The sequence below is a fragment of the Amphiura filiformis genome, chromosome 14, assembly GCF_039555335.1.
Source record: "Amphiura filiformis chromosome 14, Afil_fr2py, whole genome shotgun sequence".
Taxonomy (NCBI): Eukaryota; Metazoa; Echinodermata; class Ophiuroidea; order Amphilepidida; family Amphiuridae; genus Amphiura; species Amphiura filiformis.
This window is the reverse complement of record NC_092641.1, coordinates 42,782,975-42,805,575: the sequence shown is the minus strand read 5'-3', so window position 1 is coordinate 42,805,575 and position 22,601 is coordinate 42,782,975.

Genomic DNA, 22,601 nt, shown 5'->3' with positions numbered 1-22,601 from the left:
AGGAGTCTAGAGGAGCCGTACGATGAACATGGCAGCATTGAAGTGCGTTTATCAGTTGTTTCACAAGTAAGCGATATGTCCAAGCGCTACTGTGTAAGGATGCGTGCCATCGTCACTCCATATCCACGTATGATTGCCTACTACGGCTATAGGTTTGCATTAAATTCAGCATAGATACCACAACACTCTTGGAGGAGTTAAGAGGAGCCGTACAATGAACGCAGCCGCAGTGGAGCCCGTTTATCAGTTGTTTCGCAAGTATGTCCAATCGCTGCTCCTTTTCTACCTGTCTATAACTGCTACGCTGTTGACATCATGTGAGCAATCGCCCAGGAAGCGGACACGGATGTGTTCTATCGTCACTCCATATCCACATTGACGACAAAAACATCTTGTCTGGAAAAACGTTCGAATTCTGGATGGAAGACGAGTTTTATGTCCTGCTGAAGTGAATGGAAACAAGGCTGACGGAGTTTACCCATGGGTGCGAATGTCTTGTAGCACAGCCGATAACGTAATGGATGCAATACCCACCTACTATCACATGGACATACCCTTGAGGTAGCTATACTTGCGGGCTCTATCAATCGTAGTATACTATCTGGGCTAAGAAGACGTCTGTGAGGTCCACATACAGCTCCTACCATGAGGTTATTACTGGTAGGGTTCTCGAGGTTAGAGGCGAGGTCCACATACTGCGCCTACCATGATGTTATTGTTAGTAGGGTTCTCGAGGTTAGAGGCGAGGTCCACATACTGCGCCTACCATGAGGTTATTGTTGGTAGGGTTCTCGGGGTTAGAGGCGAGGTCCACATACAGTACCTACCATGAGGTTATTGTTGGCAGGGTTCTCGTGGTTAGAGGCGAGGTCCACATACAGTACCTACCATGAGGTTATTGTTGGTAGGGTTCTCGTGGTTAGAGGCGAGGTCCACATACTGCGCCTACCATGAGGTTATTGTTGGTAGGGTTCTCGGGGTTAGAGGCGAGGTCCACATACAGTACCTACCATGAGGTTATTGTTGGCAGGGTTCTCGTGGTTAGAGGCGAGGTCCATATACAGTACCTACCATGAGGTTATTGTTGGTAGGGTTCTCGAGGTTAGAGGCGAGGTCCGCATACAGTACCTACCATGAGGTTATTGTTGGTAGGGTTCTCATGGTTAGAGGCGAGGTCCACATACAGCTCCTACCATGAGGTTATTGTTGGTAGGCTTCTCTGGATTAGAGGCGAGGTCCACATACAGTACCTACCATGAGGTTATTGTTGGTAGGGTTCTCCAGGTTAGAGGCGAGGTCCACATACTGCGCCTACTACCACGAGGTTATTGTTGGTAGGCTTCTCTGGATTAGAGGCGAGGTCCACATACAGCTCCTACCACGAGGTTATTGTTGGTAGGGTTCTCGTGGTTAGAGGCGAGGTCCACATACAGTACCTACCATGAGGTTATTGTTGGTAGGGCTCTCGAGGTTAGAGGCGAGATCCACATACTGCGCCTACCATGAGGTTATTGTTGGTAGGGTTCTCGTGGTTAGAGGCGAGGTCCACATACAGCTCCTACCACGAGGTTATTGTTGGTAGGGTTCTTGTGGTACATAATGCGCCTACCATGATGTTATTGCTGGTAGGGTTCACACTTATAATAGGCCTACATGTAAAACAACATGTAGGCAAACTCGGCTGATCGCCGCGCCACCTGCTTCTCATCGAAAGTCTGCACACTGTTAAGATAAGAGGAAATAATAGAAAATGATAGACATGAATAGCGTGTTATGTATTCAGGTTGTGACAACAAATCGCCGATCCGGCAGCATACCGTAAAACCTCGTCTACAAGCATATAGAGTGCTTCTGATGAAAGCTACATTAATCCAGACGCCATTGTGGAGTTTGAGCAAATAAATTACAGATCCAAGCATATACAAGCAAGTATTATTTTATGATCAATCTATTGTATTGGCATGTTTTCGCTTGTTTCGAATTAATTTAGCTTTCATAAAAACACACTATATATACTTGTAGACGAGGTACGGTACATGAATGAACGGGAATTGAACTAGTCATGTACCAGCATGTAGGTTACGTAATTTGCCTTCCATGTGCCAGTTCGAGGCTCTTCTTGCATATGGTAAAATCATGTAATGGGTGAATAATGAATTGGAAGACTTGTCAGCACGGCCCGATAAGTTTTAAAGTAATTGTATGGCTCGAAAAGGACGAAAGGCCTACTAATATTAGTAGACTCGACCCTGCTTATCACGAGAGAAGAAAACTTGGATCTTGGACCAGGCTAATCAAACATAAACCTTTTTCCAATTACTATCTAGATAAGCTATGCACACACAATTAGAGTCACGCGGTAGCCGTGACCAGCAAGTTTTAAAAAAAAAAGAATGATAAAGAAGACTAATAACAGATGCTCCCGCGAGACTATATTTACAGCTAACATTAAAACACTTGACTTCTATTGTTCGATGTTATTTTTCGCTGGGTACAAAATGTATCTAAAACCATGCTAAATGTTATTTACAGTCCCAGGTGTAATATCTTGACAACTCATTAATTCAAAAAGGGCCACCAATCCTACAGTCAATCATTGTTCGTAATAAACAAATATTTTTGCTTCCATTTCACGCGGTATTTCATAGCGAAAATTAGTTGCAAATCATACTGATCCAGAATTTTTAGACACTGCTACAGGTCTATCTGGTTATCACCTTCACACTACTTTTTCAGATTCACTTCCAATTATACCCTAGCAATTTCTGAAATACCGTACATACAAATTCCGAACCCCATTCGCCAAAAAATCAAGTTTTTCACATTCTTTTGTTCTTTTGGACGACACATCAATTCATATAATAAATATTGTACATCGACACGCTATTTCGCAGCCGAGTCTCGTGGTGTAATGGTTAAGGCATTGAACTCCTAATCCGGGGACTCGAGTTCGAAATCCGATGACCAACTTATTTTTTCAATATTTTATTAAACAATAATTTTATTGTCATTAATCAAGGATAACACAATTTTAATCATCCAGTGCTATTATGATATTTTTTTTTTATCAAAGCAAGATGTTACCAATATTTTTCTCATTTTTAGTTCTGTCCTACCACGGGGCGATTCGCATAAATAGTATGAATGGTTGTTGAATCGATCTAGAGACCTGTCCCGTTGTCATCTTCAGCTATCGTAGAACTGTATTCCAACATGACTGTCATTTCAATTGTTATACCGTTCCGGTTGGTTTATTGCATACACTCTATAGGTGTGAAAAATTATTATAGTATGGAAGGCCAGCAGGGACAAAAAAGTATCCAAAAAGATACAACCAAATATGGAAGGCCACTAAAGTCATAGTTACGTAAAGGCAAATTAGCAAAGCGGCAAAAATACCCAAATGCCCATTAAAAGGAGGGACTGTCCCCACCACAGACACACGGAACCCCCGATAGAGAGCAGGGCTTGAAGAATGAGGGAAATTAAAACTACAAACCACGAAAGTCCGTCAACAACCGCCGCTTAATAGGGAAATCCAACTAGATTGCCCCGCAGGGCTACAAATAACTATCAACCGCGAAATTTGGATATCCAAGTAGATTGCCCCGCAGGGCTACAAAACCACAATCATGGTTGGCATGAAGAATGAGGGAAATTAAAACTACAAACCGCGAAAGACCGCCAACAACCGCCGCTTAATAGGGAAATCCAACTAGATTGCCCCGCAGGGCTACAAAGAACTATCAACCGCGAAATTTGGATATCCAACTAGATTGCCCCCTGCAGGGCTACAAAAACCACAATCATGGTTGGCATGAAGAATGAGGGAAATTAAAACTACAAACCGCGAAAGACCGCCAACAACCGCCGCTTAATAGGAAATCAACTAGATTGCCCCAGGGCTACAAAAGAACTATCAACCGCGAAATTTGGATATCCAACTAGATTGCCCCACAGGGCTACAAAACCACAATCATGGTTGGCATGAAGAATGAGGGAAATTAAAACTACAAACCGCGAAAGACCGCCAACAACCGCCGCTTAATAGGGAAATCCAACTAGATTGCCCCGCAGGGCTACAAAGAACTATCAACCGCGAAATTTGGATATCCAACTAGATTGCCAACTAAATTAGCAAAGCGGCAAAAATACCCAAATGCCTATTAAAAGGAGGGACTGTCCCCACCACAGACACACGGAACCCCCGATAGAGAGCAGGGCTTGAAGAATGAGGGAAATTAAAACTACAAACCGCGAAAGTCCGCCAACAACCGCCGCCTAATAGGAAATCCAACTAGATTGCCCGCAGGGCTACAAAGAACTATCAACCGCGAAATTTGGATATCCAACTAGGCTACAAAACCACAATCATGGTTGGCATGAAGAATGAGGGAAATTAAAACTACAAACCGCGAAAGACCGCCAATAACCGCCGCTTAATAGGAAATCCAACTAGATTGCCCGCAGGGCTACAAAGAACTATCAACCGCGAAATTTGGATATCCAACTAGATTGCCTGCAGGGCTACAAAACCACAATCATGGTTGGCATGAAGAATGAGGGAAATTAAAACTACAAACCGCGAAAGACCGCCAATAACCGCCGCTTAATAGGAAATCCAACTAGATTGCCCGCAGGGCTACAAAGAACTATCAACCGCGAAATTTGGATATCCAACTAGATTGCCCCGCAAATCTACAAACCACAATCATGGTTGGCATGAAGAATGAGGGAAATTAAAACTACAAACCGCGAAAGACCGCCAACAACCGCCGCTTAATAGGGAAATCCAACTAGATTGCCCCGCAGGGCTATAAAGAACTATCAACCGCGAAATTTGGATATCCAACTAGATTGCCCCGCAGGGCTACAAAAACTACAATCATTAAAACATAATTATCTTGCTAAGTCGTGGCACTTATACGCTTCCGTAGTATATGCCTTGCTACATATACACGCATTTCTCAGCTTCAATTTGAAGTAAATCGCACTGATTCTGTGTCTCGCTGGCATCGTCAACTTGGGTATGCGTTGTTCATATTTACATTTTCTTAGTTGCCTTGAATAAAGTTTATTAAAATGTATATGTATCCTATTAACATTACAGTCACGCGGTAGCTATGACCAGCAAGTTTTAAAATAAACGGCTGATAAAGTTTGTAAATTATTTACTGTCATAAATCAAGGATAACATATAATTTCAAACATCTATGTTTCGTTTTATTCGTTTTATGGAGTACTTCGTAAACCCGATGACTTTCCAAACTTAAAGCTGCTTGGCTACATTCATAAAAAGAAATAAAATCCACCAAAAAAACGTTGACAACGTAAAGAAAGCAGCAAGTTTAAAAAGCCCCCACCCGGCTCACTTTTTGAAACTTGGTCCCATTTTAAATATCAACAGCAAATCGGTGTTTTTAACGTTTAAACAATAGCATCATTGCCATTAACATGCCTACTTATTATAAAACAAAACATATATAGGATATTGGCCAAGAACAACATAATAACCTTTCTGATCGTTCCAGAATGCTAACAACTTAATATCGCATCGGCACATTAAAGATACATAACACTTCTGGAAATGTTTTAAGTTGATAATTATGACAAAGTTTAAATCAGTATCTTTTACAAATGGGACCAAGTTTCAAAAAGTGAGCCGAGGTGGGGGCTTTTTAAACTTGCTGCTTTCTTTACGTTGTCAACGTTTTTTTTTGGTGGATCAATCTTTATAGGTGGTCTGATACTTATCATGCTTATGAGCCTCGAGTATAAGAATGTAGGGTTCATGTCCCAGCCTAGGTGGTCAGTATGTGGTTCGACTGGTATGTATTGATTAAGTTCATTTTGATTAAGATAAGCTAAGATTGTTTTCCATCTGATATTGAAGACTTGCACATTAAGTGGTCTTATCCAAAACGGTTACATTTCAGCATATCACATCAAAGCTCCCATTGGGCGCCATTCCCTTTTCAAAGGAATTTTTATTAATTGTGTGTGGGTCGGGCGAATGTCAGGTGTTGTTGGCGAATGACGTGGGGTGAAGTATTGACTGGCAAAAGTTTTTAAAAAAATCCATAGTTTATACCAACTTACTTTGCATCGTTATACAAGGTCCATTCTGACCCATCCTTACACAAAGTAAGATAATGGCCGCGATTAATTGTGGCGCCATCATGGTTGATCACGGCGTGGCAGTTATAGCTGGGTGGCTGCACTGGGCTCTCGTTGTCTGAAAGACCAATAATATAGTAGAGAAGAGCAACGATAGAAATTAGTATTGCAGTTGTTGTTTTATTTAATTTTTAATAAATTTTAATCAAAATGTTAATTAAATATTATCCGTATGACAAATATACCCGCTCGAAGTGGTTCTCCGTCTTGTGTGACTTATTTTTGTGTGAGTGAGCATGTAGGCCTATATGCCATGAGGTCATCTGCTTTAAGATTGCCTCCACGAGTGAGTGCAGCTAGCCTACGCTGCGCTATAGTTCGGCACATATAAAATCAGAATTTTTGTCAGTTTTTGAGCTCAATACGCACGCTTCTTTCTCAATACGCAAGCTAACGACTATCCTTTCAACACACATGTTCAAGTGCAAGGAGAAAAAAAAAGGCTTCTTTAGAATAAAAAAATTACTGGAGATATTCATCATTTTCTACCCCGGTATCCAAAGATTTATTGTCTGAATATTAAATCGTGCATATCACATTCACGAGTATTGATCCCGTGTATTCATTTTAGTGTCTCTGCTGTTCAATGTAATTTTTAACCAGGCGATGTCGATGTGCACCAAATAGACGATATGTGCATGGTGTAACAAGGAAATCAATCTGAATTGGGGCATATTCTAATTTCGGTCTTTTTACATGATTGTATAAAGCATTTTGTAAACCTGCATTTAGCAGAAAAATCCCATTTATTGAAGTGTTTCCGAAATAACATGTAATTAACAAAAGAAATTATTATCTTGCTTTTGTTTGGTTATATCTGAAACACACCAAGGATCACAAAGGATGATACAAGAAGAGGATACCTAGAATATATAAAAACAGAAAGATTCGAGCCAGGTATACCGGTACCAACTTGGTGTGGGGGACAAAGACAAGAGTATGTAAACCGGAATATGGTGTACACTATTACTGCACTAGAAAAATCCGAAATCACAGGAATGGTAGACAAAATTAACAAAAATATATCGTCGTTTGCTTTTATATTTTGTTGTCTGTCCCTAAAGAGCGGGTTATCTGCTCCAAACGTCGGTTGTATTTTATCTTGTCTTTGTTCCTTACACCAAGTTGGTATGGCTCATATCTTTCTATATCTGAAAATCAATATATCGGACTTCTGACAAGAAGGGAAGTAAATGACAAACAAACAAATCAAAAATAAAACAAAACAAGCAAGTTAACATACCGATTATACTGCTTGGAATGAAATTCTCCAGGGGAAAATTCACTGCATTGTGCTTTTTAACAAGCGCATAATTTCCTATTGCTGGGTCATAGTTCACCATAAAGCGGTTGATATCTGTATAGCATTATATGATGTTAAGGAAAATTCAACATGAATATGCTCATGAAAACAATAGGAAAGTACTAATAGGAGTACCATTTTGTTATAGTAATATTGATTTTCTATCATGTAATCGATTTTCATTGTCTAAATCAATTATTATTAAAAAAAACCACTTTGATGTTTTACAAAAAAAAACATGCTTGATTTATTGTTGTGAATAAAAATCAATTAATAAATAAATTTATTTATGTATTTATTAAAAATTAATTATTAATTAATTAAATTATTTATTAATTAATTAATATTAATTAATAATTATTAATATTAATTAATTAATCAATTATTAATTAATTATTATTTTTTAATTATTAATTAATTAATTAATTAATATTAATTAATATTAATTAATATTAATTAATATTAATTAATATTAATTAATATTAATTAATATTAATTTATTAATGAATGAATGAATGAATTAATTAATTAATTATTGCAATAACACAATTGATTTGACAAGTGTTATACGCTAAATAGCGGATGATCTGGCTCACTATACCTACACACTCTAGGATATCACCATAGTGGCTACCAATTACAACGCCACTATGATCGGTAGGATTTCAGCTCCTCATTTAATAAACACATGACGGTGGAGAGGAACAAGCTTGATAAAGCATCTTGCTCAAAATAAAACAAAATGTCGGCCCTGACGAAGTTCAAACTCAAAACCGTAACATCATGAATTGAACGCCGTTGGCCACCTTTAAGGTCCATTCATACTAGCCGCAATTGCCATGCGGTGCGGTGCGGTGAGTTGCCGATAGCCTATATATCTATTACTTTTTGCCGTAACTCAACGCAACTCGTCGCATTTCCAAGTTAAAATGTATTTAACTTTATTGCGATACCGCAATGCAGTATTTTACAGTAGGCCTACGGTGCAGTGCGGCAACGTCCCTCATCGCAAAGCAATTGCGGCGTAGTATGAACGGACCTTGAGCCCTATTCCGTCGGTTGATGTGAACTAAATCTGGATTGCCAGGCATTTTGAAGATGATTAGATTTTAAAACCTTTAAAATATTAATGATATGTCTAGGCCCCGGGCCTAGGCCTACTGTTTGACGAACTCAAAAAGTTGTCCTGGCAACCATTTCAACTAACCACAAATGCAGAGAATAGCTGGGTATAACGGCGTCAATAGCCCCGGTTATTACAAATACTCTCACAATTATCAGCTAATTAGGCCTACACCTATAGCCTAGGCATAAAGGATACGAACGACAAGGACCCGAGGAAACTCTGCTACCTCTAACCATTTCTGATGTTCTGTCCGGAACCCGCAGTGACTGCAATTCTATGGAAAGAAATATCGAAAAACAAATCATTCTTATATTCATATAAAATATGTAGCCTATTCATTATTATAATGTAAAACATGTAATACATATTTGCAATGGGATACCGGTATGTCACCATTCGGTATCGTATAGGCCCTATTGGTGGATTTAGTGCTGCAATGAAGATTTAGTATAGTAAGGGTCCCACTTACCCCACTGTCCCACTTACCCCATCTTATCCTAACGACTGAAAATGATTTAACTTAATACGTGTCACCAGTGATAAACAGAAACTTGAATTGACACTGCGGTAACACTAGTAGGCCTATAGTAGGTCTGCCAGATTTGACCATGCATGTTTGGCCATGCGTATAGGCCTACATACAGTCCATCGTGCAATAGGCCTGCAGCTGTATGTTGGGCTGTATTTACACAAGTCACATGAGTAACCAGGTTCGCAGACCGGGTTCGCCGCAGAGCATCAAATTAATACGCGAATAGTAGGCCTATAATGTGGATGAATTCAGCTTTTTGGGCGTATGTTTGGCTCCTCTGGACTTGAAGCAGTGAGAGAAGCATGTCATTTAGTTAAAGCCTGTTTAGGCCCAGTAGGGGCCTATACTACGTGACTGCGTGTGTGATAACAGGCCGGAAATCCGGGCCGGGAATAGGGAGGGCGCTGTCCCGGGGATATCCGTAGGCCTACATTGGAAATGTTGATTGCAACTGTTTGGTGGTAGGTTTTACCAGCCTGGTTTACACGTGTGTCTCTAAGTGGGACACCTTAAAATAATATTGACCACTTGACAAAGTGCTAACGGCGGCGCGGTAAAACACTCGAAATATTTTGTCCCTTATATACTTACAATCTTATCGTCAAGTATTTCTTTTGCTGAGTATTTTTTCAAACATTCCTTGAGATGACATTTTGCTGAATTCTATATAAATAACAGGAAACAAGGTCATGTTAAAAGTAGGCCCTATGCATATCTCTAGCCGAACATATCTGACGAAGAGTTGTTTAAAGCTACGAAGTTTGTAAGAACTAAACTCGGCCAAAATAAAAAGTCTCCACTAGTTCCATCCCCATTTAATCAGAGTCTGATGAGTTTATGGCAAAATAATTTACATAATAATTTTCTATACACTTTCCTTCAAAGGTTGATACCAAATTTGATATCAAAAGTTTAATCATCGTGAGCATAGGAGCCGTTGTTTAGAAATTCGTGCAATTTTAAAAATGACAAATTACGAATTGACCACGCAAAATCCAATGGGCTATTCTATTTAAAATCCACACTATCCCTGTGGAAGATTTTGGAAATATCATCCACTGGGGGAGTATGAATTTTAAATGGAATGAACACATAAGGCAGCTCCATTGAAACTCGCCCTCCCTCTGTGGAAGATTCAGGTTGAAATTCATACCACCTTGTGGAAGATATTTCCAAAGTCTTCCACAGCGGTAGTGTGGATTTTAAATGAAATAGCCCAATGCATGGTATGCATGGTGCGCAAAATTGAAGGAGCGTGGTATTTGATTTGCATTTTGACATGCATGGGTAAACCTTTATCACGTGTTCCTATGTAATAGCATGGTAATATTCGTATTCAGCATCGAAGTGGTTACGTAATTCTCTTGGTTACCGGATCACGCTACTTTGGTATGCCTTCGAGTGCCATATACTTTATGTGGTGATCATTTCGATCGTGGTTCATTACTCTAGCGCGTGATCCCGTTGACATAGTAACATTACGTAACTTCGATACTGAATTGCACGGACTTGGATGTCGACCTTTTCCCATGATACATCACGATTACATCGCAAACCGCTGGCGGCGCCCTTATTGTGAATAGCGAGAATTCCCTGTCTTTTTTTAAAATTGCACTAATTTCCAAACAACGGTTCTGTTCACGATGATTAAACTTTTGATATAAAATTTGGTATCAACCTGCGGGGAAACGTGTATAGGAAATTATTATATGAATTATTTAGCCATAAACTCATCAGACTCTGATTAAATGGGGATGGAACTAGTGTGGAGACTTTTAATTTTGGCTGTGTTTATATTATCTTGTTACATCTTCATGTGAAAGAAAGAAAGAAAGAAAGAAAGAAAGAAAGAAAGAAAGAAAGAAAGAAAAAGAAAGAAAGAAAGAAAGAAAGAAAGAAAGAAAGAAAGAAAGAAAGAAAGAGAGAGAGAGAGAGAGAGAGAGAGAGAGAGAGAGAGAAAGAGAGAGAGAGAGAAGAAAGAAAGAAAGAAAGAAAGAAGAAAGAAAGAAAGAAACAAAAGAAAGAGAGAAAGAAAGAAAGAAAGAAAGAAAGAAAAAAGAAAGAAAGAAAGAAAGAAAGAAAGAAAGAAAAAAAGAAAGAAAGAAAAGAAAGAGTGAACCAACAGACAGACAGAAACAAAAAAATGAAATATAAAAGTACATAATTATAAAATTGAATTTAAATTATAGATCATACGTACTCTGGGTAACGGCACTGTTATCCCCCACATGTCGTGAACCGTCGTTCTTTGATTTCCACAGCGCGTGCATTTGAGCACGCTATTCTGTTTCCCGATGAAGTGCTGGGCTATTGCATTTTGGTTATCATCGCCACGGTCACTATAATAGATACACATCCACACAATCACACACCAATCCACACCACACATTATACATACGCACACCCCAACCCCACACACCCCCGACACACACCCCATACGCAAATGCATACCGTACACACCCCATTCCCAAAATCAATGCGCAAAACAAACATTCGGGAGTGCATTATAAGTGAACATTATACAACACGCGACATCATTATTTTTGGCGTAAAACGACTCGGCTTCGCCTCGTTGTTTTCAAATGATGTCGTCCGTGTTATATGAGACGATAGATGCACTCCACCGGTTAAAAACAAAATACCTTTATTCTCTAATTAAAAAAGAAACAAACGAATAAAAAATAAAAAGATTTGATCTGAAATAATTATTCAGAGGATTATTTTGTTTGTTTTTGATTTGATATTATTTTGATATTGGCCTTCTCTTTTGAATTACAATTATTGTAATTGACCACTTAAATGGAAAAACATATTCTTCCTTACTTATAGGAAAAACAACTTTTCATTTTTAGCCATATAATTCAATAAAGTACCTTTAAATTTGTTCTCCTTCCAAATAAAGTGTTTCTGTTTTTAAATGGACATTTTTTCACACAAATTTTGTGCTTTTATTGAGAAGCCTTGAATCGTTGCCTTTGAAAGACGCGATCCTTTGTATATCGCGCGTGAATAATTAGGACGTTACGTCACATTTACTACCATGCTATGCCTGTAATAGAGGGCATCCGTGTTCTATAAGCTGCATATCCTATCAGCGACTGCTATACCCTGTTTAGGACTTCCAAAAGAAGTACCAGCATGTGCACCCATGACTGTTTTAAAATAGGCCGCCAAAGCCATGCAGGTAACTCCGAGGTCGTGCATTGAATTAGTTCGAATGAGGAATACTACGGGAATCAGCGCCTTTTGTTAGAAGTCACGCATGAGTAAAGTGGATAACCTCTATAAAATAATAGCATGTGTCGTGATTATACCGCAGTGTTGCAAATCGAAGAAAAATGCAACCACACAGTGAAGAATGAATGATATGAATAATAGAGGTTATCCATGTTCTATAAGCTGCATGTCCTATCAACGACTGCTATACCTTGTTTAAGACATTCTAAAGAAGTACCTGCATGTGCAACCATGACTGTTTCAAAATAGCCCGCCAAAGTCATGCAGGTAACTCCGAGGTCGTGCATTGAATTAGTTTGAATGAGGAAAACTACGGGAATCAGTGCCTTTTGTTAGAAGTCACACATGAGTGAAGTGGATAACCTCTATTAATATTTAAAAGGTTGTTAATCTTAGATCAATATTAGGTTTACTTACCTCAATAGGCGCTCTGAGTTCATCTGGTTGAGGACGCATTGCAGAAATTCAAATGCATCTTGCTGTCTGTTGTAATAATAATAATAATAATAATAATAATAATAATAATAATAATAATAATAATAATAATAATAATAATAATAATAATAATGATAATGATAATAATGATAATAATAATAATAATGATAATAACAACAACAATAACAACAATAACACCAACAACAAAACAATAGCAATAATAATCTTACTATAAATAGGGGAATGTTGTATGTATGTATCTATGTGGTTTATGTAAAAGGCTCCGTCAGTTTCGATCCAAATGTCGCCAAATTCATACGGAGATCGAGGAATATACGGGAAATTGCCTCGACTTTATTTGGTTGAAATCGGTCAAGAATTGGCTGCAAAAACAGTGAAAATATGGGTAAAAACGGGGTTTTGTTATGAAAATCAGTTGTCAGCCTGCGCGTCACTGCAGCTGGCAGGCAGCGCGTCGGCGCGCGAGCGTAATGCGCACTACGCCAATGCGCGCGTAAACGGCGCAGAGCCACGCGACTTGCGAGCCAGAGACCAGTGGACATGATAATACAGAAAGAAGGAAAAATAAATAAAAATTAGGCCTAAAGGACAAAAAGGTACATGGACGGGTCACGGGATTATGATAAAGATGAACACGTCCGCATACACGCTCTGAGAGGACGTATACGGGAAAAATATGTGTGTTGTATAAACAAAATGAAGCGGTAGACCTATACTAAAATGACAAAAGAGGTACGAGTAATTAGGCCAACGGGTTAAATTAACTAAATGAAACGGGAACGAAACAAAGAAGGAAAGAAACAATCAGGAAATGTAAGAAAAAAAAGAAGCTATAATAATGATAACAGAATTAAATAAAAAATGAAGCTAAAAGGGAAATGTAACAAATAACAGATAAAATGGGAACGGGTTTAAATAAATAACATGGAAACGGAAAATCAAAATGTATCTTTTCGATGATTCTACCTGTCCAGTAATTCTTCCTGTTATAGTGAACGCTCCCATTTACTCATCTAGCGGGGACCCGCGAGAAGCGCGGGTATCCCGCTAGTCTTACTATAAATAGGGGAATGTTGTATGTATCTATCTATCTGTGTATGATGGAAAGGCTCCGTCAGTTTCGATCCAAATGTCGCCAAATTCATACGGGAGATCGATGAATATACGGGAACGTGTTTAAACTTTATTTGGTTGAAAACGGTCAAGAATTGGCCTCAAAATCAGTGAAAATGTGGTCCGTTGCTATGCTGGGTAAACAAAAAAGGGAGTCAGTTGTCAGGCTAGCCCGTGCGCGTCGTACGGGCGTATATAATGCCAAGCCGCTCGCGTAGCGCAGCGATAGCGCGCAGGTAACGCAGCACTACGCCATGTCGCGCGTAAACGACGCAGAGTCGCGCAATGAATGATAATACGGGTGAACGACCGACCGTAATAAATACGGGGAAAAGATGTGTGTTAAAAAGTACAAACAACATGAAGAGGTAGGCCTACTGTAATTAAAAAAGAAAACAAAATGAGGACAAACAGGTAGGCCTACGAGTATGTGGGTTAGCCTATAGTTAGTCACAGTAAGAAAATGAAAACAGGAATAAAATAGGCTAAAGAAGGAAAGAATAATAAAATCTAATAAAATTAGATGATTTAAAAAAAAAAAAGCTATTAAACTGAGGACAGAACTAAATAAATAACATGAAAACGGGAAATCACAAGCTAAGCAGCAAATAAAAAATGAAGTCAACAGGGAAATGTAAGAAAGGACAGATTTAGAAAATAATGGGAACGGGATTGAGTAAATAAAAAACATGGTAACGGAAATTTGCAAGCTTAGCAGCAAAATGTTTTTAAAAAATGGAACAAAATTGGCCCATGTAGAAGAAACTAAAAAGAAAGAAAGAAGCTAAAATGGAAACTTAGGCTTAACGAGGGTCAGACTCAGATAAATGAAATTTACCTTTTCAATGATTCTACCTGTTCAGTAATTCCTCCCGTTTTAGTGAACGCTCCCATTAACTCACCTAGCGGGGACCCGCGCGTAGCGCGGGTGTCCCGCTAGTAATAATAATAATAATAATAACTAGATTTCGCGGTTCTCGGGTCGGGCGCTTCTCGTGATAGGCCTATTTCTAATTACCCAAACTCGTTACCCATATACATGCCCTGACTTTTTAAACTACTAAGAAATGCGTCTCTCAATGATCAAGACCCAAGACACAACTTAATCGTTAATTTGTTTTAAAGGTGTGATGCTTACTTCGGTAGGCCTACCCATAATCTGGAAACCAATCATTCGCCTCTTCCAAGCCCTGCCCTGTTACCACATTTAGAGAAACCGAAATTAGTATCTGGATATAGGCCGTTACTAAAGTAATGAAATCAATCGCGAGAAACGTGAACGCAATGATAGGCCTTCCGGAAATAGTCATGTTCTCATAAAAATAGGCCTACATGCACGTGTTTGGTGTGTGCACGTGTTCGGTATCTTAATATTGAAATATGTGTTGAAAATAAGGCCTATAATTATTGGTCCGATGAGATGCACCTGTTAGTCACACTGTAATGCTTTTCCGATGCGCGGACTGTACTCCGCGAACAATCCCGTTGATACTCCGCGATAGCGCACCGCGAGCACGCGATAGTGCAGCGCGAGCACGCGATAGTGCACCGCGTGAACGCGAAACTCGCGGGACGCGAACGCGATAGCGCGCGGACAGAGGACGGACGGACACGCCGTAATTAGTATTAAGATAATAATGATAATAATAATAATAATAATAATAATTATGATAATAATAATAATAATAATTATAATAATAATAATAATAATAATAATAATAATAATAATAATAATAATAATAATAATAATAATAATAATAATAACACTAATAATAATAAAATAATAACAATAGTAATAATTAATAATAATATAATAATGATAAATCTATAATTTTGGAATAATCTATAACCACTTTCTAAATCATTTATAATTTGACCAAATTCTAAACAAACACCCTTAAGGGTAAACGAGGTATTGTTGGTCGACTCGAAGCAACCTAAAAATCGATTTTCATTATCTAGATCAATATTATTATTGAAAATTAACATCTTAATGTTTTGCAAAAGTTCATTGTACAAATCGTATACTTTGCAAACTTGCTTAATTTATTGTTGTTAATGAGTTATGTAAGTGTTGTTGTTTCACTCAGCACTCTTTACATATAGTAACACAAGAACCGCAGCACATATTAAAGTATATTCTGTGATATTTTAATTCTTCTAAACGCTCGCTATGAATTGAGCAATGCAGTTTTTGACAAAGCTCACTACCATTCGACTGCGAACTACCAAATCACAAAAGTTCAAAATAATTAATAACCTTATTAAATCATTGTTTGGTATATGACAGTCCTTCCAGAAGGACACATCAGTTAGCACCACAAATCACGCCCGGTCCGATATCCCCGAATGAGCCGTAAAGTCGGCAGATTGTATTCTGAGTTTAAGTGTAAAATGTGCATGAAGGTCATATTTATAGGTACCTAAATTTGGTGCGACATGTATCTCATTTTGATAGCAATCAATAATCCTATTGCTGAAGAGGATAATAAGCGTCTACCTATTTCTTTAGAATTCGTAAATATTACTAGTCTTTGTTTGCTTTGGCTAAATCCTGTTCAAGAGTGTGGTTTACAAAGCATTGAATTCTGTCCAGGTATGTATAACCAACAATTAACTATGAGAGGACATTCCTGAACCTCGTTGACTTGGGGATGATTTGAAATGACAGTTTAATGTTTATTACCGTAGTGCGGTATTACCGGAAGTAGGAGCTTCTTCATGATGCGTAGAATGTGCGCAGGACATTCGGAACGATTCTCATCCCAATAGTTATCAAAACAGCTCTACATGTTTGCCGCCATGATCATAATACGCCTATTATTGTTGAATGGGCTGTTTATAGCTCGCGCTACAATATTTACACATTCCCTGTGACCTCGGGGTCATTGGAAACGTACGATAATGTTAGTTGGTATATACACTTCTAGTGCCCGTTTCTATTCATCGTTATGTATTCTTCTCCCGTGCATTATTTTCGCGAACTACCCTTCACAGCCCAAATTATATAAACCTGCACGCTAAACAATGCATTATCTAAAACCTGCACGCTAAACAATAGATTCTAGATAATACGTGCACGCTCAAATACTAGAAATACTACTTTCACATAACCATAAAGTAGAGTTAGGTGGCGCTTTAGACACAGAGATCACATAACTATATAATTGTCTGTTCGATATATATACCAACAAAAAAGTACGAATATACATTCTGTGGTGTTAAAATGGTATAGTTACAAACGTTGTTCTATAATAGTGTACAATGACCGAATAAGGTGCAACTCGCTAGACTTGAGTCCAGTCCTCGTTTACGGAGTTTAGGATTAGGGTTTAGGGTTGGGATAGGGCAGTCTTGTAATAAGACTAGTAGAGTTGCACCCTTGCAAATATCATTGTCATAAATTATGATTAATGACCTCAAATAAATCAAACATCAAATGAGAATAATCGAGCTTCTATTAATTAAAAAGGGCCAAAAACAGGTGGATCATAATTATACAAGATGACACCATTGCAAAATATTCAGCATTTTACAAATGAAATACATGTAGGCCTATATCTAAAATAACATAGCCGGGCCCGGGAAACACACACACACGCGCATAATATCATGATCATGCTTTATAATACCATAGGCCTTCAAACACATGTGTTTGAAGGCCTATGATAATACTGAACAAATTGTTAAATCCCAATGTCGTGTGTTTTAATATTTTTAAATATTAACTACTTAAAAGTAGTTCAAATTATAGAGCTTTAATACACACCTATGACGTCGCGCTATTGTTTTACCGCTCCATTATTTTCCACGAATGGAGCGATGATCACAATAACACGCCATTCGTAAATGCCTTTCTCTTTTCTCTGAAAAACAAATGCTTTTCAGGGAAAAAGTACTGGCATTTACGAATGTAGTGTTAATATCAATTGCACTTTTGAAAAGCAAGTATTTGCGAAAAGTGCGGTATTGTTATCATCACTTCATTCATGCAAAACAATGATACGAAAAACAAGAAGAAAATAATTTTCATTAATACAATAAATTGAGGAAGCGGATAGCAACATTTGCACAGTATTGTCATGGGACCTGAGAGCACATCAGACATATCGAATTGCATGCTGAATACGAGGATTGTCCCTATATCTAATAATAATAATAATTTTGATTTTGTGAAATTCGCGATATAATACAAATTATTAAAATTTCATATTTTTTATATTTTTCCAAATGTAACAGTCCTCGAAGTAAACTTTATAAATCTAATGATATGTAATTAAACTATAGGCCTATGTAGCTGGGATGAAAAGCCGACTCAATTGAAAATTTGACCTTTCATATAGAACTTAAACATTTGTTTCCAAAAAGACCTACATTTTTAGTGTTTTGAGGAAAAAATCTATATCTTTAATAATGAAGGTCACAATTTTCATATGATTGACGGCTGTTCAACCCAACTTCCTACTATTTACTGCATATCGTTAGATTTATACAATTTACTTTGAGGACTGTTAAATTTCAAAAATATCAATTTTTAATAATTTGCCTTAAAATGTGTATTGTATCGCGAATTTAATAAAAATCTAAATTATTTGATATCAGAAGGATGTGTCTGATTTGCTCTTAGGTGCCACAAACAAAATACGTAAAACGTCGCTATCCGAGCCCTTACAATGCAATCTGTGAAAAGCAAGTCAAGATCAAAACGGGCAGGTTAAATTGTTGGCTAAGTACGTTGTACTTATTATGCAAGATGTGTTTTACCCTCACTTAGGCTTTACTTCGTAGGCCTTTACTTTTATTTATTTGGACTTTTCTTTCTACGCTTACTGTTTTTTATAACATTTTTTTTCCTTCTTTATATTTTTATACGTTTTCAGTGGCTTAGGCCCTACATATAATTTGTCATATTTTGGGCAACATTGCTACATATACATAATACACATTCTGTATCAATGTATTTAGGCCTATGAATCTGTTTATTTTCAAATCGTTCTCTTCGGGCATGTTTAATAATGATAAAAGCCACAGTAGGTCTATTTTCTGTATAATTTTTATTTGTCATTAGTATATTTGATGTTTCATCTGATGGTATTTTGGCATGCTTAAATATTTACTTACATCGATCAGTAGGCCTATCCGATACCGTAAAACGGGTAACTTTGGGCACTTTTCAGAGTTTTTAAACCACTGCTTCCAAACAAAACCAAATATATTTCTAAGTATCTCTTTTTATGACGTTAGGGTTCCTTCTACACCTTGAAGTTGAAAAAGATTTTTGAATAATTTTGAAAGGGTGCCCTAGGGGTTGAAAATAGCCTGACCAAAGTTACCCCGCATTTGGGGCAACTTTGGTCAGAGTATTACATTCCATGAAGAAAAGAAAATGAAAAAAATTGATCTTCGCTGTATATGGGCAAGGTTTTGTTTTTGTGACATTTATCCCCATGCAAAATTAAGCAAGCACGCATCCTTGCTCACAAATATCGATTTTATTTTGTCTGAAAAAAATCTAAAAAAATGCTCATTTTTGGTCAAAAATGCCAATGTTTTCGTAACTTTCAAAGAAATTGGACATGAGCGACTTCTTCCAAATATATTTCTTAACAAATTGAGACCAAATATGACTAAAAACAATATTGCTGTACGGAAATATGACCATTTAAAAATATATTTGAACGACCAAAGTTACCCCGCTTACCGAAGTTACCCCCAATTTAAGGTAATTAAATATTACAATGTTAGGGACGCTCCATTTGATTTGGGAAGGGGGACTGGAAGTTGAGGTGGCTTTTATTTCGCGTCGAAGGCGGCGAAGTTTGTTTTGTTTTTGCCGACAAAGTTCAAGGACAATAATAGGCCTAGGTAAAATGTGTTGTAGTACATTTAAAATGTTCGTACCTTTTCGTACCTGATTTTGGTCCTTCTGCTGCGAATCAACGATATATATCCTCGGAATGATTCCATCACAAAATTATCCAAGATAAACAATAGTGTCCATAATTGCATGGTTGTTCCAAAATCGTAAACTCGATTCACAGAGAAGAGTATCATTGCTCAGGTATAGCGATAGGTGTAGTTTTCTTGAGGTTGACAACTGTAATGACCATTTCATATGAGCCTATACCATGCCTATACATGCTATATGACCTTTTGCCAATTTTCCTTATTATGCAAAATAGAGACCTAAACGCAACATGACGCAACTACTTCAACAGTTAATACATTAGAAGTGGGCATAAAGAACTATTGATGGTCTAATCACTTTAATGATTTTACGAATCTACGTTTATTCAATTTGTGTAACAAACATTTTAAATCTTTATAATTCAAGAAGGTGGTTACGGATGATTTGAACTAAACACCTGGATCGTGATATGATGGGTATTTCTATAGAAATTTTACATAAAGAGTGAGTCGGACTATTTTTGCACTCGCACCTAAAATTTAGTACGATCATTATATTAGTGTATTGTCCGGCATCAATGAGTAATTGATCAATTTGTAAAGAGCAACCTATTTCAATAACACTCCATTCGTGAAAAATAATGGAGCGGTAAAACAATAGCGCGCCGTCATAGGTGTGTATTAAGTCGGTTAATGGCCGCGGATTAGAACGTGAGTGGTAAGAATGGCTTCGCCGCTCCGCGGCTCAGCCATTCTTACCCACTCACGTTCTAATCCGCGGCCATTATCCTATACTTATTAATAAAGTCCAGTTGATATTCACGGTAGTACTAGTCTGACATCTAAATCGATCGTTTCCAACTGGTTCAGTGCTCTCTGTGTTCGAAACCACGATATTAAATGATCACAACATAAAGTCAAGTCAATTAAACCATGCGTGAATAAGTTACCTAAGTATGACGTATGGCGCAATCGATACCATTGATTACAGGGATTGATTTTCTTTACCAGTTAAATGCTACGTAGCTGGTCAATGTCCTGACGGTGTTTTTAAAATGTAAGATATTTTCCCTAATATTAAAACTAATATAATGAATGCAGCAATTAATATTGCCTATTGTTTTAATAGGCCTACACTCAAAGTGTATGACGGATAATGTACTCGTGTAAATGCATTCGTCAAGATAATTGCACTTGCCATGGAGTTATTGCATTTAGCTTTCGAGCCTATCGGCTCTCAAGCTAAATGCAATAACTCCACGGCGCGTGCGATTATCTTGACGAATGCATTGCACTCAGTTCATTATCCTTATCATAATTTGTGCGGTAACTGTGTCTCACTATAAACAGCAAGAGTATCGGGACGGTACATAGGGCCTATACGAGGATTAACGTATACGGTATACTAAAAATGCGGTATATTCACTATAAAGAAGCTTAAAGACGCTGATTGTGTAAAACATTATACTTACTCGCCATTGTTGAAGGCCGGAATGTTGGAGCAGAGTGCAGCTCTGAATGTCAGGGGCATGATGGCTTTGGCCTTGGATTTCTGCATCGTCTGCAACAGGTTGGTGAATTCTACGAGGTGACAAAGATAACAACAGTCATACATTTCTGCACATACACTGTAAATTCCTAACCTAACACTATTTAAACGCGTTAGACATTTAGCTATTTTGATATTTTGAAACATATTTTTCCAACACATCACAACCCCCCACAATAGAGTGATTCACGCAACATGAATAGGGGCTTTAAAAACTGTGAAGTAGGACCATGTGCTTCCTTTGTCCAATTTGCCATCAAGATTTCGAATGAAAACAGTTCAGACCCAGAACACGATCATGTCAGAAAGTAATAATTTGTTCTGGGTCTGATTATTCGGACTAGCAGTAACCGTGGTGTACATTTGAGGAATATTCCAAACTACAATGTTATCTTTATCCATCCTGTTTGCTCATAAGTCTCATTAGATGTTCTTTTTATGTGATGTAGGCTATTATCCTGGTTGGTCAACTTACCTTTGCGCATCTGGCCTCGAAGGGGAGTGGGCATGTCGGGCAATACATGCCGCAGGGCCTGGAGGGTCGAGTTCTGGTAGCACTGTATAGATGACAATAAAAACGATTTAACTCAAACGCTGTATGGTAGGCCCTATTCAATATCAAACCTCTATTCGCCAGCGAAATACATAACTCCTTGGTAACTGGATCACATTACGTTTGGGAATTGGAAAGAACCTTCTGATAAATCATGCATGACTCAATTACAAATCTCTACATCCCTTTCTTCTTGTCTATTGATATTTTGAATAGTGTTTATCTTTCCCTAATAGATAGCGCCCTGATCGATTCTTCCTGCATATCAATATGCTTCATTTACATTACATTACAGAGATCGGACACTAATCCCTACCATAACAAACCATGTATAGACTCTACATGCAAATACAGGTGATATAACAGGTCTATATTACAGGATTAGATTAGTAAACTATGATCTATTTGCAAGTATTATATTGATTGAGCTGGAAAGATTTGATACTATTTTTTTGTATAGTAGTCTAGTTGCCGGCGTGCGTTATTTCTTTCTGCAACCATAATGGGCCACAATGCGATAACACATAGTACATACATGTAATTAATAGGCCTATGAGGCTAGATATAACACGAGTTTATTACCATTATTATTTCCTCTTACTTAATAAAATAAAAAAGAAATCGATAGAATTAAAATTCTATAACGGT